The following is a 12728-nucleotide window of genomic DNA, read 5'->3' on the forward strand; positions in this document are numbered from 1 at the left end:
TCACCATGGGGAAGGTGGCTATGCCAACTGGCCTGGTGCCCTGCTCCCGCAGTGACGGATAATCGTACTCTGGTTTCTCTTCATAACGTACAAGTCTTTCGCCTTTTAATAAAGACTTCCGTGGAGAGCAGCACTAATGAGTTGTTTCTATTTTTGGATGGCTTTACCTTTGCGGGCTAAGTCTTTTCTGTTTGTGCAAAAGAAAATCATGTTGCTGTGCAGAGTGACTTCTCGGAGTAGAGTAGAGCCAAGTAGATTCTTATTTGTTGTTTCTCTATCTTTTGGTTAAGACTATGATTGCCTTCTCTGTGTCGTTGATTTTGTGCATGCTTTGGCATTAAGAACCTGTGCTTAAGAGGTATTTTTGTGCTTGATTAAAGTTTTCCAACTATATTGTAGTTAAAATTCTTTATCAAAATGTTTTTGGTTGTTTTTGCTTTCTTGCTCATTGCAGGTTGAAATACTGCAATGGCATTTGGAATTGCACCTGGAGGGTCCCCATCCAACAATGGCAAGACCCCCAGGGCTTCTAGGGCCTGAAACATCTCCCACCCATGATTGTCTTGGAGAAAAACAGAGGCTACATCCACTACCAGGGACAGCCGAAACTCTGCCGCGTGGGGAGCATGGGCATCTGTTGGACGCCTGCACAAAGGTATTTTGTCGCAAATGTAGAGAAATTGGTCACACCATCGAAGAGTGTACGAATGGCAGAAAGTGCAATCTCTGTGGAGAATAAAACCACCTCTTCAGAGATTGCCCAAAATCTTTTGCCAACAAGTTGAAATCCCTAAAAATACAGGAAGGAGGTGGAAATGGAGGGCAGTCAGAGGCAGTTGATGAGCTATTTAAAACAGCTAGGCTGGGAAATTCAAATTTACCACCAAAACCCCTGAATGGTGGACAGCAGTCAGGTGAGGCAGAAGACGGGGAGGGGCCTGCAGAAGCCCCACAAATGGAAAGCTCCTTTTAGGTTGAGGAAAGGCAAGGCAAGTTTATTTGTAGAGCACAATTCGTAAACAAAATTGCTTTACAGCTACATAAAATCACAAGAAGGCCAATAAAATAATTCCATAAAAGATAGAAAATAACTAATTAATTAAATTAAAAGCGAAGAGTGCAAATAAAATACTTTCAGTTGTCATGTGCACAGCTAAAGAGAACTGTTTTAAAGTCTATTCTCTGAGCGACAGAAAGCTAGTGCAGAGACCTGAGCACTGGACTAATATGGTGATATTTTCTGGTTCTAGTCAGGACTGAATGAACTGCTCTCCATCATTAGAGGCTTAAACTTTGATTAAAAGTAACCTATAAAAGCAATAGTTTGGCTTCTAATGACTGAAACAAAACCCAGAAGAGTGGTGCGACAGTGAAGCTCTGGAGCACCTTTGAAGAAGCACCTTTAGCAGCAGTAAGTTGGTTTCCTGTGTGACGTTAGCAGTCTCTTTATCGGCTATCATATAGCAGCATTTGGCAAACCTTCAGCGTACCTTATTAATCATCCATTTTAAAAATGGCAAGGTGTTATAAAACAGTGACACAAGGTCAAAAAAGGGTAATGTAGATCAGAAATATTCATGTTAAACAGCCAAATCAGGGGAAAGCGCGAACGCAGTCCCCCACTACCAGAAATTATGCAGTCGAGATTCCCACATTTGGGGAATTCGCAAGGGTCAGTACAGTCGGTGTGCAATGACTGAGCCTCGCCTTGAGTGAACCACCTTCTTGATCATGGTGTCTCTCCTGCCAGGTAAGTATGAGCTGGAAATGTCAGAGGTTGATACCTCTTTCCCAGGTGCCTCACTCGGCCCGACGGTGCTGCAACTTCAACTGTCTGGTGTGCCATGCCAGCAGCAGCAGCTACCCCGGAACTAAAACGTTTGCAGATTAAAACAGTAAGGCTTTTCATTATCTTTCTGATCACTTCTTCTTTTAAACAACCAAGGAACTTTCAGCACAAATGTATTTCTTTCCCCTCCTCCCCATCTCTAAAGCCAAACCCACACTGGGAAATTTCTGTTGAGGCAAACCCTCACGGCTGGGCAGCTGCATATCTCCAGTGCAGACATGCTGCAGCATTTGGCAAACCTTGCTAAACATCCACTTCAGTGGTCACATGTCCTCTTTTTTTCATTTTGTTCCTCCCCATCTCTAAGGCAATGCCCACCTGCCTGGGGTGACTGCACTGTATGACCTCACCTGACAACTGCGCAGCTGCATATCTGTTGTGTAGACATGCTGCAGCATTCAGCGTACCTTACTAAACATCCATTTTAAAGACGGCAAGGTTTTGCTAAAACAGTGACACAAGGTCAAAAACGGGTGAAGTAGACCAGAAATATTTATGTTAAACAGCCAAATCAGGGGAAAGCGCGAACGCAGTCCCCCACTACCAGAAATTATGCAGTCGAGATTCCCACATTTGGGGAATTCGCAAGGGTCAGTACAGTCGGTGTGCAATGACTGAGCCTTGCCTTGAGTGAACCACCTTCTTGATCATGGTGTCTCTGCTGCCAGGTAAGTATGAGTTGGAAATGTCAGAGACTGATACCTATTTCCCAGGTGCCTCACTCGGCCGGACGGTGCTGCAACTTCAACTGTCTAATGTGCCATGCCAGCAGCAGCAGCTACCCCGAAACTAAAACGTTTGCAGATTAAAACAGTAAGGCTTTTCATTATCTTTCTGATCACTTCTTCTTTTAAACAACCAAGGAACTTGCAGCACAAATGTATTTCTTTCCCCTCCTCCCCATCTCTAAAGCCACACCCACACTGGGAAATTTCTGTTGAGGCAAACCCTCACGGCTGGGCAGCTGCATATCTCCAGTGCAGACATGCTGCAGCATTTGGCAAACCTTGCTAAACATCCACTTCAGTGGTCACATGTCCTCTTTTTTTCATTTTGTTCCTCCCCATCTCTAAGGCAATCCTCACCTGACAACTGCGCAGCTGCATATCTGTTGTGCAGACATACTGCAGCATTCAGCGTACCTTACTAAACATCCATTTTAAAGACGGCAAGGTGTTGCTAAAACAGTGACACAAGGTCAGAAAAGGGTAATGTAGACCAGAAATATTCATGTTAAACAGCCAAATCAGGGGAAAGCGCGAACGCAGTCGCCCACTAGCAGAAATTATGCAGTCGAGATTCCCACATTTGGGGAATTCGCAAGGGTCAGTACAGTCGGTGTGCAATGACTGAGCCTCGCCTTGAGTGAACCACCTTCTTGATCATGGTGTCTCTCCTGCCAGGTAAGTATGAGTTGGAAATGTCAGAGGCTGATACCTCTTTCCCAGGTGCCTCACTCGATCGGACGGTGCTGCAACTTCAACTGTCTGGTGTGCCATTACAGCAGCAGCAGCTACCCCGAAACTAAAACGTTTGCAGATTAAAACAGTAAGGCTTTTCATTATCTTTCTGATCACTTCTTCTTTTAAACAACCAAGGAACTTGCAGCACAAATGTATTTCTTTCCCCTCCTCCCCATCTCTAAAGCAACACCCACACTGGCAAATTTCTCAGTTGAGGCAAACCCTCACAGCTGGGCAGCTGCATATCTCCAGTGCAGACATGCTGCAGCATTTGGCAAACCTGGCTAAACATCCACTTCAGTGGTCACATGTCCTCTTTTTTTCATTTTGTTCCTCCCCATCTCTAAGGCAATGCCCACCTGCCTGGGGTGACTGCACTGTATGACCTCACCTGACAACTGCGCAGCTGCATATCTGTTGTGTAGACATGCTGCAGCATTCAGCGTACCTTACTAAACATCCATTTTAAAGACGGCAAGGTTTTGCTAAAACAGTGACACAAGGTCAAAAACGGGTGAAGTAGACCAGAAATATTTATGTTAAACAGCCAAATCAGGGGAAAGCGCGAACGCAGTCCCCCACTACCAGAAATTATGCAGTCGAGATTCCCACATTTGGGGAATTCGCAAGGGTCAGTACAGTCGGTGTGCAATGACTGAGCCTCACCTTGAGTGAACCACCTTCTTGATCATGGTGTCTCTCCTGCCAGGTAAGTATGAGTTGGAAATGTCAGAGGCTGATACCTCTTTCCCAGGTGCCTCACTCGATCGGACGGTGCTGCAACTTCAACTGTCTGGTGTGCCATGCCAGCAGCAGCAGCTACCCCGAAACTAAAACATTTGCAGATTAAAACAGTAAGGCTTTTCATTATCTTTCTGATCACTTCTTCTTTTAAACAACCAAGGAACTTGCAGCACAAATGTATTTCTTTCCCCTCCTCCCCATCTCTAAAGCCACACCCACACTGGGAAATTTTTTGTTGAGGCAAACCCTCACGGCTGGGCAGCTGCATATCTCCAGTGCAGACATGCTGCAGCATTTGGCAAACCTTGCTAAACATCCACTTCAGTGGTCACATGTCCTCTTTTTTTCATTTTGTTCCTCCCCATCTCTAAGGCAATCCTCACCTGACAACTGCGCAGCTGCATATCTGTTGTGTAGACATACTGCAGCATTCAGCGTACCTTACTAAACATCCATTTTATCCATCCAGCGCATCTCCAAGCATCGACCCGGTACTGCAGTGCCGCTGGGAACGGTGCGCTCTTCTCTGCTCTTGTGAAAAAGCAAACAGTGGTGCAGGATGGAAGTTTCAGGGAGCTCAAGATGAAATTTTCTTTTAGTCTGCTGAGAAAAAGGAGTGAATGCGAAGCAGACTTTAACACGGCTCTGGGAGCGAGCCGGGTGCCGGCTAACCGGGAGAATTGCTTGAAAGAAACGCGACACCGAATGAGCGCTCAGAACAAAGCCTCAATACGGTGTTTCCCATGGTGTTTGTGGCTGCCTTGTCTTTTGCACAGAGTAAAAAACAAGGCAGCCATCGAATAGGGCCCGATTGTTCCTACTTGGTCAGCCGAGGAGCAAGAGGGAGCAAGCGTCTCAACCAAGCAAAGCTCACCATGGGGAAGGTGGCTATGCCAACTGGCCTGGTGCCCTGCTCCCGCAGTGATGGATAATCGTACTCTGGTTTCTCTTCATAGCGTACAAGTCTTTCGCCTTTTACTAAAGACTTCCGTGGAGAGAAGCACTAATGAGTTGTTTCTTTTTTTGGCAGGCTTTACCTTTGCGGGTGAAGCCCTTTCTGTCTGTGCAAAAGAAATCTTGTTCCTGTGCAGAGTGACTTCCCTGAGTAGAGTCGCCTTACTTGTTGTGACTGTGCTGATGTTGCTTGACACAAAGTCCAAAAAAGGTAATGTAGACCAGAAATATTCATGTTAAACAGGCAAAACAGGGGAAAGCGCGAACGCAGTCCCCCACTACCAGAAATTATGCAGTCGAGATTCCCACATTTGGGGAATTCGCAAGGGTCAGTACAGTCGGTGTGCAATGACTGAGCCTCGCCTTGAGTGAACCACCTTCTTGATCATGGTGTCTCTCCTGCCAGGTAAGTATGAGCTGGAAATGTCAGAGGCTGATACCTCTTTCCCAGGTGCCTCACTCGGCCGGACGGTGCTGCAACTTCAACTGTCTGGTGTGCCATGCCAGCAGCAGCAGCTACCCCGAAACTAAAACCTTTGCAGATTAAAACAGTAAGGCTTTTCATTATCTTTCTGATCACTTCTTCTTTTAAACAACCAAGGAACTTGCAATAAAAATGTATTTCTTTCAGCGCATCTCCAAGCATCGACCCGGTACTGCAGTGCCGCTGGGAACGGTGCGCTCTTCTCTGCTCTTGTGAAAAGGCAAACAGTGGTGCAGGATGGAAGTTTCAGGGAGCCCAAGATGAAATTTTCTTTTAGTATGCTGAGAAAAGGGAGTGAATGCGAGGCAGACTTTAACACGGCTCTGGGAGCGAGCCGAGTGCGGGCTAACCGGGAGAATTGCTTGAAAGAAACGCGACACCGAATGAGCGCTCAGAACAAAGCCTCAATACAGTGTTTCCCGTGGTGTTTGTGGCTGCCTTGTCTTTTGCACAGAGTAAAAAACAAGGCAGCCATCGAATAGGGCCCGATTGTTCCTACTTGGTCAGCCGAGGAGCAAGGGGGAGCAAGCGTCTCAACCAAGCAAAGCTCACCATGGGGAAGGTGGCTATGCCAACTGGCCTGCTGCCCTGCTCCCGCAGTGACGGATAATCGTACTCTGGTTTCTCTTCATAACGTACAAGTCTTTCGCCTTTTACTAAAGACTTCCGTGGAGAGCAGCACTAATGAGTTGTTTCTATTTTTGGCAGGCTTTACCTTTGCGGGTGAAGCCCTTTCTGTCTGTGCAAAAGAAATCTTGTTCCTGTGCAGAGTGACTTCCCTGAGTAGAGTCGCCTTACTTGTTGTGACTGTGCCGATGTTGCTTGATTGGTGCTCGCGGGAGTGCAAAGTTATACCGTTTAGAAGGGCTGAAGAGTGCTCAGTTCAGCGGGTGGGCGGAGGTGCAAAGTGACTCTCTCGCCACCTATGGCCAAAGAAAGAACACCGCAACAAGTGCGCATTGTGCCAGGAAGGGCCCTCGGACGTGAACCAGTGAACAGTTATCGCTTCTCGGCCTTTTGGCTAAGATCAAGTGTAGTATCTGTTCTTATCAGTTTAATAACTTATATATCCTCTATACGTGGACTACATATTAATTGGATTTTTAGGAACAGGAGTTGAAAAAGGAGCTTGCTCCGTTCACTCCAAGCATCGACCCGGTACTGCAGTGCCGCTGGGAATGGTGCGCTCTTCTCTGCTCTTGTGAAAAAGCAAACAGTGGTGCAGGATGGAAGTTTCAGAGAGCCCAAGATGAAATTTTGTTTTAGTCTGCTGAGAAAAGGGAGTGAATGCGAGGCAGACTTTAACACGGCTCTGGGAGCGAGCCGAGTGCGGGCTAACCGGGAGAATTGCTTGAAAGAAACGCGACACCGAATGAGCGCTCAGAACAAAGCCTCAATACGGTGTTTCCCGGTGCCCCTTTCATGGTGCTTTGGACATTACTGACTCCAGGAGCCAGAGCACAAATTTGCATATTTCTTCCAGAGAGCAGTGTTTGACAATCGGCCATGTTGCCACTAGAGGACGCCACCCACGGACCTCCGGGAGCCAGGCTCCACCTCTGCACACTTGGGGCGGCTTCCTGATTCTATTTACTGCGAGAAAAGTGCTTAAAAATCGGCCTTGTATCCGCAAAAATCTGCCTCAAATTGCCTCCGATAGCAATGCTCCAACTTGGCACACTTTTCCCCAAGACAGGGGTGCCAAGTTGGAGCGGTTTCCCTGGTTCAATTTCCCCCGAGAAAAGTGTTCAAAAATTGGCCTCATGTCTGCGAAAATGCCCCTCAATTCACCTCCTGGAGCCAGGCACCAAGTTGGTAAAATACCCCACCGAGAAAAGTGCTTCAAAATTGGCCTTGTGTCCGCGAAAATCCGCCTCAAATTACCTCTGGGAGTCATGCTCCAACTTGGCACACTTTTCCCCAAGACAGGGGTGCCAAGTTGGGGCAGTTTCCCTGGTTCAATTACCCCCGAGAAAAGTGTTCAAAAATCGGCCTCATGTCCGCGAAAATGCCCTTCAATTGACCCCCTGGAGCCAGGCACCAAGTTGGTAAAATACCGCACCGAGAAAAGCGCTTGAAAATCGGCCTTGTGTCCACGAAAATCCGCCTCAAATTACCTCCGTGAGTCATGCTCACATTGTGATGGCACACTTTCCCCCAAGACAAGTGTGCCAAGTTGGAGCGGTCGAATTTGCCCCAAGGAAAGTGTCCGAAATTAAACCCCCTCAAGCAGGCAGCACCCTCTCTGAATGGAGCCACCCTCCTCCGTTCAGTCTTCCACTGGATCTCCAAACCTCCAGGAACCATGCCTACCAGCGGGCCCTCTGCACCCACACTTAAGCACCCCTCCACGGACTGCACCATCCATCCACACCTGCGGAAACTCCGCGCCCCTGGTACTATAAACCTTTTTAAAAAGTGGCCAGATTGGAAAAAAAAATTTGGCCACTTATTAATTATTTTTATAGTACCAGGGGCGTGGAGTTCCAGGCAGTTCGGATCCTTGTTGCAGTCCATGGAGGGTGGCTTAAATGTGGGTGCACGGGGCCGGCTGTTGGGGATGGTTTCCTGGAGGTTAGAAGAAACAGGGGATGACTGACCAGAGGGGGCTCATGGGCGGGTGCAGCCGGCTCTAGGAGGTCTAATTTCGGACAATTTTCTCGGGGCATAGTGGATTGAAGACTGACAGCTGGCGGTCAATTGAGGTGTATTTTCGCGGAGAAAAGAACGATTTTTAAGCACTTTTTCCGGGGGATATTTTACCAACTTTGGGCCTGGCTCCAGGAGGTCAGTTGAGGGGGATTTTCGCGGACATTAGGCCGATTTTTGAGCACTTTTCTCGGGGGAAATTGGACTAGGTAAACCTCTCCAATTTAGCACACTTTCCACCGGGGAAAAGGACACCCCTTTGGATCGAAGAGTCCCGACTTCTGGAGGTCAATTGAGGCGGATTTTTGCTGAGAAATGATCGATTTTTAAGCACTTTTCTCGGGCGGAATTTATCAACTTGGGGCCTGGCCCCCTGATAATTCATAAAAGAACCAGGCTCCAGGCCCCCTAAGCTGGAAAACACACCCTTACTCAATCATCTCTCCTTGGGTAAAAACTCTTCCTTGAGCCCCCTGATAATATACATAAGAACAAGGCTCCAAGCCCCCTGTCCGAGAAAACACACCCGTACATAAGCACCTTTCCTTGGGTAATAACTCTGCCTTGAACCCCCTGATAATTCATAAAAGAACCAGGCTCCAGGCCCCCTGTCCTAGAAAACACACCCTTATTTAAGCACCTCTCCTTGGGCAAAAACTCTGCCTTGAGCCCCCAGGTACTGTCTAAAAGAACCAGGCTCCAGGCCTCCTGTCCTGAAAAACACACCCTTATTCAAGCACCTTTCCTTGGGCAAAAACTCTGTCTTGAGCCCCCAGGTACTGTCTAAAAGAACCAGGCTCCAGGCCCCCTGTCCTGGAAAACGCACCCTTATTCAAGCACATCTCCTTGGGCAAAAACTCTGCCTTGAGCCCCCTGGTACTGTCTAAAAGATCCAGGCTCCAGGCCCCCTGTCCTGAAAAACACACCCTTATTCAAGCACCTTTCCTTGGGCAAAAACTCTGCCGTGAGACCCCTGGTACTGTGTAGAAGAACCAGGCTCCAGGCCCCCTGTCCTGGAAAATGCACCCTTATCCAAGCACCTCTCCTGGGGCAAAAAATATGCCTTGAGCCCCCTGGTACTGTCTAAAAGAACCAGGCTCCAGGCGTCCTGTCCTGGAAAACGCACCCTTATTCATAATAATCCCAGGTTTCTTTACAGCACTGTTGCCAGGCTGACAAAGAGTCCGAGCTCTGTTGAGCCATGTATTCCTTTAACTCTCAGCAGTGATGATTTCATGACATTCTTTATCAATAAAATTGTTTCTATCAGAGAGAAGATTGATGGAATCCTTCCAACTATTATCACTGATGTATTATCAAGTAGAGCAGCTTTAGAAGTATCTTTAGAACCTGATTTGTATTTAGACGGCTTCTGCCCAGTTGATCTATCTGAGCTAACAACAGCAATAGTCTCTTCTAAACCATCAACTTGTATGTTAGACCCAATCCCAACCAGACTGTTCAAGGAGGTTTTCCCCTTAATCAATACTTCCATATTGGATTTGATCAATCAGTCTTTGTTGACAGAAGCCTCAATACGGTGTTTCCCGTGGTGTTTGTGGCTGCCTTGTCTTTTGCACAGAGTAAAAGACAAGGCAGCCATCGAATAGGGCCCGATTGTTCCTACTTGGGCAGCCGAGGAGCAAGGGGGAGCAAGCGTCTCAACCAAGAAAAGCTCACCATGGGGAAGGTGGCTATGCCAACTGGCCTGGTGCCCTGCTCCCGCAGTGACGGATAATCGTACTCTGGTTTCTCTTCATAACGTACAAGTCTTTCGCCTTTTACTAAAGACTTCCGTGGAGAGCAGCACTAATGAGTTGTTTCTATTTTTGGCAGGCTTTACCTTTGCGGGTGAAGCCCTTTCTGTCTGTGCAAAAGAAATCTGTTCCTGTGTAGAGTGACTTCCCTGAGTAGAGTCGCCTTAATTGTTGTGACTGTGCCGATATTGCTTGAATGGTGCTCGCGGGAGTGCAAAGTTATACCATTTAAAAGGGCTGAAGAGTGCTCAGTGACTCTCTGGCCACCTATGGCCATAAAAAGAACACCGCGACAAGTGCGCATTGTGCCAGGAAGGGCCCTCGGACGTGAACCAGTGGACAGTTATCGCTTCTCGGCCTTTTGGCTAAGATCAAGTGTAGTATCTGTTCTTATCAGTTTAATATCTGATATGTCCTCTATACGAGGACTACATATTAAATGAATTTTTAGGAACAGGAGTTGAAAAAGGAGCTTGCTCCGTTCACTCCAAGCATCGACCCGGTACTGCAGTGCCGCTGGGAACGGTGCGCTCTTCTCTGCTCTTGTGAAAAAGCAAACAGTGGTACAGGAAGGAAGTTTCTTTTAGTCTGCTGAGAAAAGGGAGTGAATGCAAGGCAGACTTTAACACGGCTCTAGGAGCGAGCCGAGTGCGGGCTAACCGGGAGAATTGCTTGAAAGAAACGCGACACCGAATGAGCGCTCAGAACAAAGCCTCAATACGGTGTTTCCCGTGGTGTTTGTGGCTGCCTTGTCTTTTGCACAGAGTAAAAAACAAGGCAGCAATCGAATAGGGCCCGATTGTTCCTACTTGGTCAGCCGAGGAGCAAGGGGGAGCAAGCGTCTCAACCAAGCAAAGCTCACCATGGGGAAGGTGGCTATGCCAACTGGCCTGGTGCCCTGCTCCCGCAGTGACGGATAATCGTACTCTGGTTTCTCTTCATAACGTACAAGTCTTTCGCCTTTTACTAAAGACTTCCGTGGAGAGCAGCACTAATGAGTTGTTTCTATTTTTGGCAGGCTTTACCTTTGCGGGTGTAGCCCTTTTTGTCCGTGCAAAAGAAATCTTGTTCCTGTGCAGAGTGACTTCCCTGAGTAGAGTCGCCTTACTTGTTGTGACTGTGCCGATGGTGCTCGCGGGAGTGCAAAGTTATACCATTTAAAAGGGCTGAAGAGTTCTCAGTGCAGCGGGTGGGCGGAGGTGCAAAGTGACTCTCTGGCCACCTCTGGCCATAAAAAGAACACCGCGACAAGTGCGCATTGTGCCAGGAAGGGCCCTCGGACGTGAAGCAGTGGACAGTTATCGCTTCTCGGCCTTTTGGCTAAGATCAAGTGTAGTATCTGTTCTTATCAGTTTAATATCTGATATGTCCTCTATACGAGGACTACATATTAAATGGACTTTTAGGAACAGGAGTTGAAAAAGGAGCTTGCTCCGTTCACTCCTAGCATTGACCCGGTACTGCAGTGCCGCTGGGAACGGTGCGCTCTTCTCTGCTCTTGTGAAAAAGCAAACAGTGGTGCAGGATGGAAGTTTCTTTTAGTCTGCTGAGAAAAGGGAGTGAATGCTAGGCAGACTTTAACACGGCTCTGGGAGCGAGCCGAGTGCGGGCTAACCGGGAGAATTGCTTGAAAGAAACGTGACACCGAATGAGCGCTCAGAACAAAGCCTCAATACGGTGTTTCCCGTGGTGTTTGTGGCTGCCTTGTCTTTTGCACAGAGTAAAAGACAAGGCAGCCTTCGAATAGGGCCCGATTGTTCCTACTTGGTCAGCCGGGGAGCAAGCGTCTCAACCATGCAAAGCTCACCATGGGGAAGGTGGCTATGCCAACTGGCCTGGTGCCCTGCTCCCGAAGTGACGGATAATCGTACTCTGGTTTCTCTTCATAACGTACAAGTCTTTCGCCTTTTACTAAAGACTTCCGTGGAGAGCAGCACTAATGAGTTGTTTCTATTTTTGGCAGGCTTTACCTTTGCGGGTGAAGCCCTTTCTCTCTGTGCAAAAGAAATCTTGTTCCTGTGCAGAGTGACTTCCCTGAGTAGAGTCGCCTTACTTGTTGTGACTGTGCCGATGTTGCTTGAATGGTGCTCCCGGGAGTGCAAAGTTATACCATTTAAAAGGGCTGAAGAGTGCTCAGTGCAGCGGGTGGGCGGAGGTGCAAAGTGACTCTCTGGCCACCTATGGCCATAAAAAGAACACCGCGACAAGTGCGCATTGTGCCAGGAAGGGCCCTCGGACGTGAACCAGTGGACAGTTATCGCTTCTCGGCCTTTTGGCTAAGATCAAGTGTAGTATCTGTTCTTATCAGTTTAATATCTGATATGTCCTCTATACGAGGACTACATATTAAATGGATTTTTAGGAACAGGAGTTGAAAAAGGAGCTTGCTCCGTTCACTCCAAGCATCGACCCGGTACTGCAGTGCCACTGGGAACGGTGCGCTCTTCTCTGCTCTTGTGAAAAAGCAAACAGTGGTGCAGGATGGAAGTTTCAGGGAGCCCAAGATGAAATTTTCTTTTAGTCTGCTGAGAAAAGGGAGTGAATGCGAGGCAGACTTTAACACGGCTCTGGGAGCGAGCCGAGTGCGGGCTAACCGGGAGAATTGCTTGAAAGAAACGCGACACCGAATGAGCGCTCAGAACAGAGCCTCAATACGGTGTTTCCCGTGGTGTTTGTGGCTGCCTTGTCTTTTGCAGAGAGTAAAAGACAAGGCAACCATCGAAAAGGGCCCGATTGTTCCTACTTGGTCAGCCGAGGAGCAAGGGGGAGCAAGCGTCTCAACCAAGCAAAGCTCACCATGGGGAAGGTGGCTATGCCAACTGGCCTGG

General features: G+C 48.0%; 15 non-coding genes across 15 annotated transcripts; 10 read left to right on the forward strand and 5 right to left on the reverse strand.

Moving 5' to 3' along the window:
• Positions 1-64: 64 nt before the first annotated feature.
• LOC140265808 (U5 spliceosomal RNA) lies at positions 65-178 on the forward strand. Its single transcript, XR_011906499.1, has one exon. It is a non-coding gene; the product is annotated as a U5 spliceosomal RNA (small nuclear RNA).
• A 1416-nt stretch (positions 179-1594) lies between these two features.
• Positions 1595-1758, reverse strand: LOC140266518 (U1 spliceosomal RNA). Its single transcript, XR_011907141.1, has one exon. It is a non-coding gene; the product is annotated as a U1 spliceosomal RNA (small nuclear RNA).
• Positions 1759-2361: 603 nt separating this feature from the next.
• On the reverse strand, positions 2362-2525 carry LOC140266026 (U1 spliceosomal RNA). Its single transcript, XR_011906698.1, has one exon. It is a non-coding gene; the product is annotated as a U1 spliceosomal RNA (small nuclear RNA).
• Positions 2526-3096: 571 nt separating this feature from the next.
• Positions 3097-3260, reverse strand: LOC140266138 (U1 spliceosomal RNA). Its single transcript, XR_011906795.1, has one exon. It is a non-coding gene; the product is annotated as a U1 spliceosomal RNA (small nuclear RNA).
• Positions 3261-3865: 605 nt separating this feature from the next.
• Positions 3866-4029, reverse strand: LOC140320440 (U1 spliceosomal RNA). Its single transcript, XR_011918290.1, has one exon. It is a non-coding gene; the product is annotated as a U1 spliceosomal RNA (small nuclear RNA).
• Positions 4030-4990: 961 nt separating this feature from the next.
• LOC140320770 (U5 spliceosomal RNA) lies at positions 4991-5104 on the forward strand. Its single transcript, XR_011918553.1, has one exon. It is a non-coding gene; the product is annotated as a U5 spliceosomal RNA (small nuclear RNA).
• A 156-nt stretch (positions 5105-5260) lies between these two features.
• On the reverse strand, positions 5261-5424 carry LOC140266530 (U1 spliceosomal RNA). Its single transcript, XR_011907152.1, has one exon. It is a non-coding gene; the product is annotated as a U1 spliceosomal RNA (small nuclear RNA).
• Positions 5425-6106: 682 nt separating this feature from the next.
• LOC140320946 (U5 spliceosomal RNA) lies at positions 6107-6220 on the forward strand. Its single transcript, XR_011918714.1, has one exon. It is a non-coding gene; the product is annotated as a U5 spliceosomal RNA (small nuclear RNA).
• Positions 6221-6495: 275 nt separating this feature from the next.
• Positions 6496-6686, forward strand: LOC140320490 (U2 spliceosomal RNA). The gene has a single exon (XR_011918335.1). It is a non-coding gene; the product is annotated as a U2 spliceosomal RNA (small nuclear RNA).
• A 3197-nt stretch (positions 6687-9883) lies between these two features.
• Positions 9884-9997, forward strand: LOC140320947 (U5 spliceosomal RNA). The gene has a single exon (XR_011918715.1). It is a non-coding gene; the product is annotated as a U5 spliceosomal RNA (small nuclear RNA).
• Positions 9998-10245: 248 nt separating this feature from the next.
• On the forward strand, positions 10246-10436 carry LOC140266263 (U2 spliceosomal RNA). The gene has a single exon (XR_011906907.1). It is a non-coding gene; the product is annotated as a U2 spliceosomal RNA (small nuclear RNA).
• Positions 10437-10822: 386 nt separating this feature from the next.
• LOC140320948 (U5 spliceosomal RNA) lies at positions 10823-10936 on the forward strand. Its single transcript, XR_011918716.1, has one exon. It is a non-coding gene; the product is annotated as a U5 spliceosomal RNA (small nuclear RNA).
• Positions 10937-11200: 264 nt separating this feature from the next.
• Positions 11201-11391, forward strand: LOC140320270 (U2 spliceosomal RNA). Its single transcript, XR_011918134.1, has one exon. It is a non-coding gene; the product is annotated as a U2 spliceosomal RNA (small nuclear RNA).
• Positions 11392-11767: 376 nt separating this feature from the next.
• On the forward strand, positions 11768-11881 carry LOC140320950 (U5 spliceosomal RNA). Its single transcript, XR_011918718.1, has one exon. It is a non-coding gene; the product is annotated as a U5 spliceosomal RNA (small nuclear RNA).
• Positions 11882-12156: 275 nt separating this feature from the next.
• LOC140266244 (U2 spliceosomal RNA) lies at positions 12157-12347 on the forward strand. The gene has a single exon (XR_011906890.1). It is a non-coding gene; the product is annotated as a U2 spliceosomal RNA (small nuclear RNA).
• Positions 12348-12728: the final 381 nt, after the last annotated feature.

This window comes from Leuresthes tenuis, unplaced genomic scaffold, assembly GCF_036924035.1.
Source record: "Leuresthes tenuis unplaced genomic scaffold, fLeuTen1.0.hap1 SCAF_12, whole genome shotgun sequence".
Taxonomy (NCBI): Eukaryota; Metazoa; Chordata; class Actinopteri; order Atheriniformes; family Atherinopsidae; genus Leuresthes; species Leuresthes tenuis.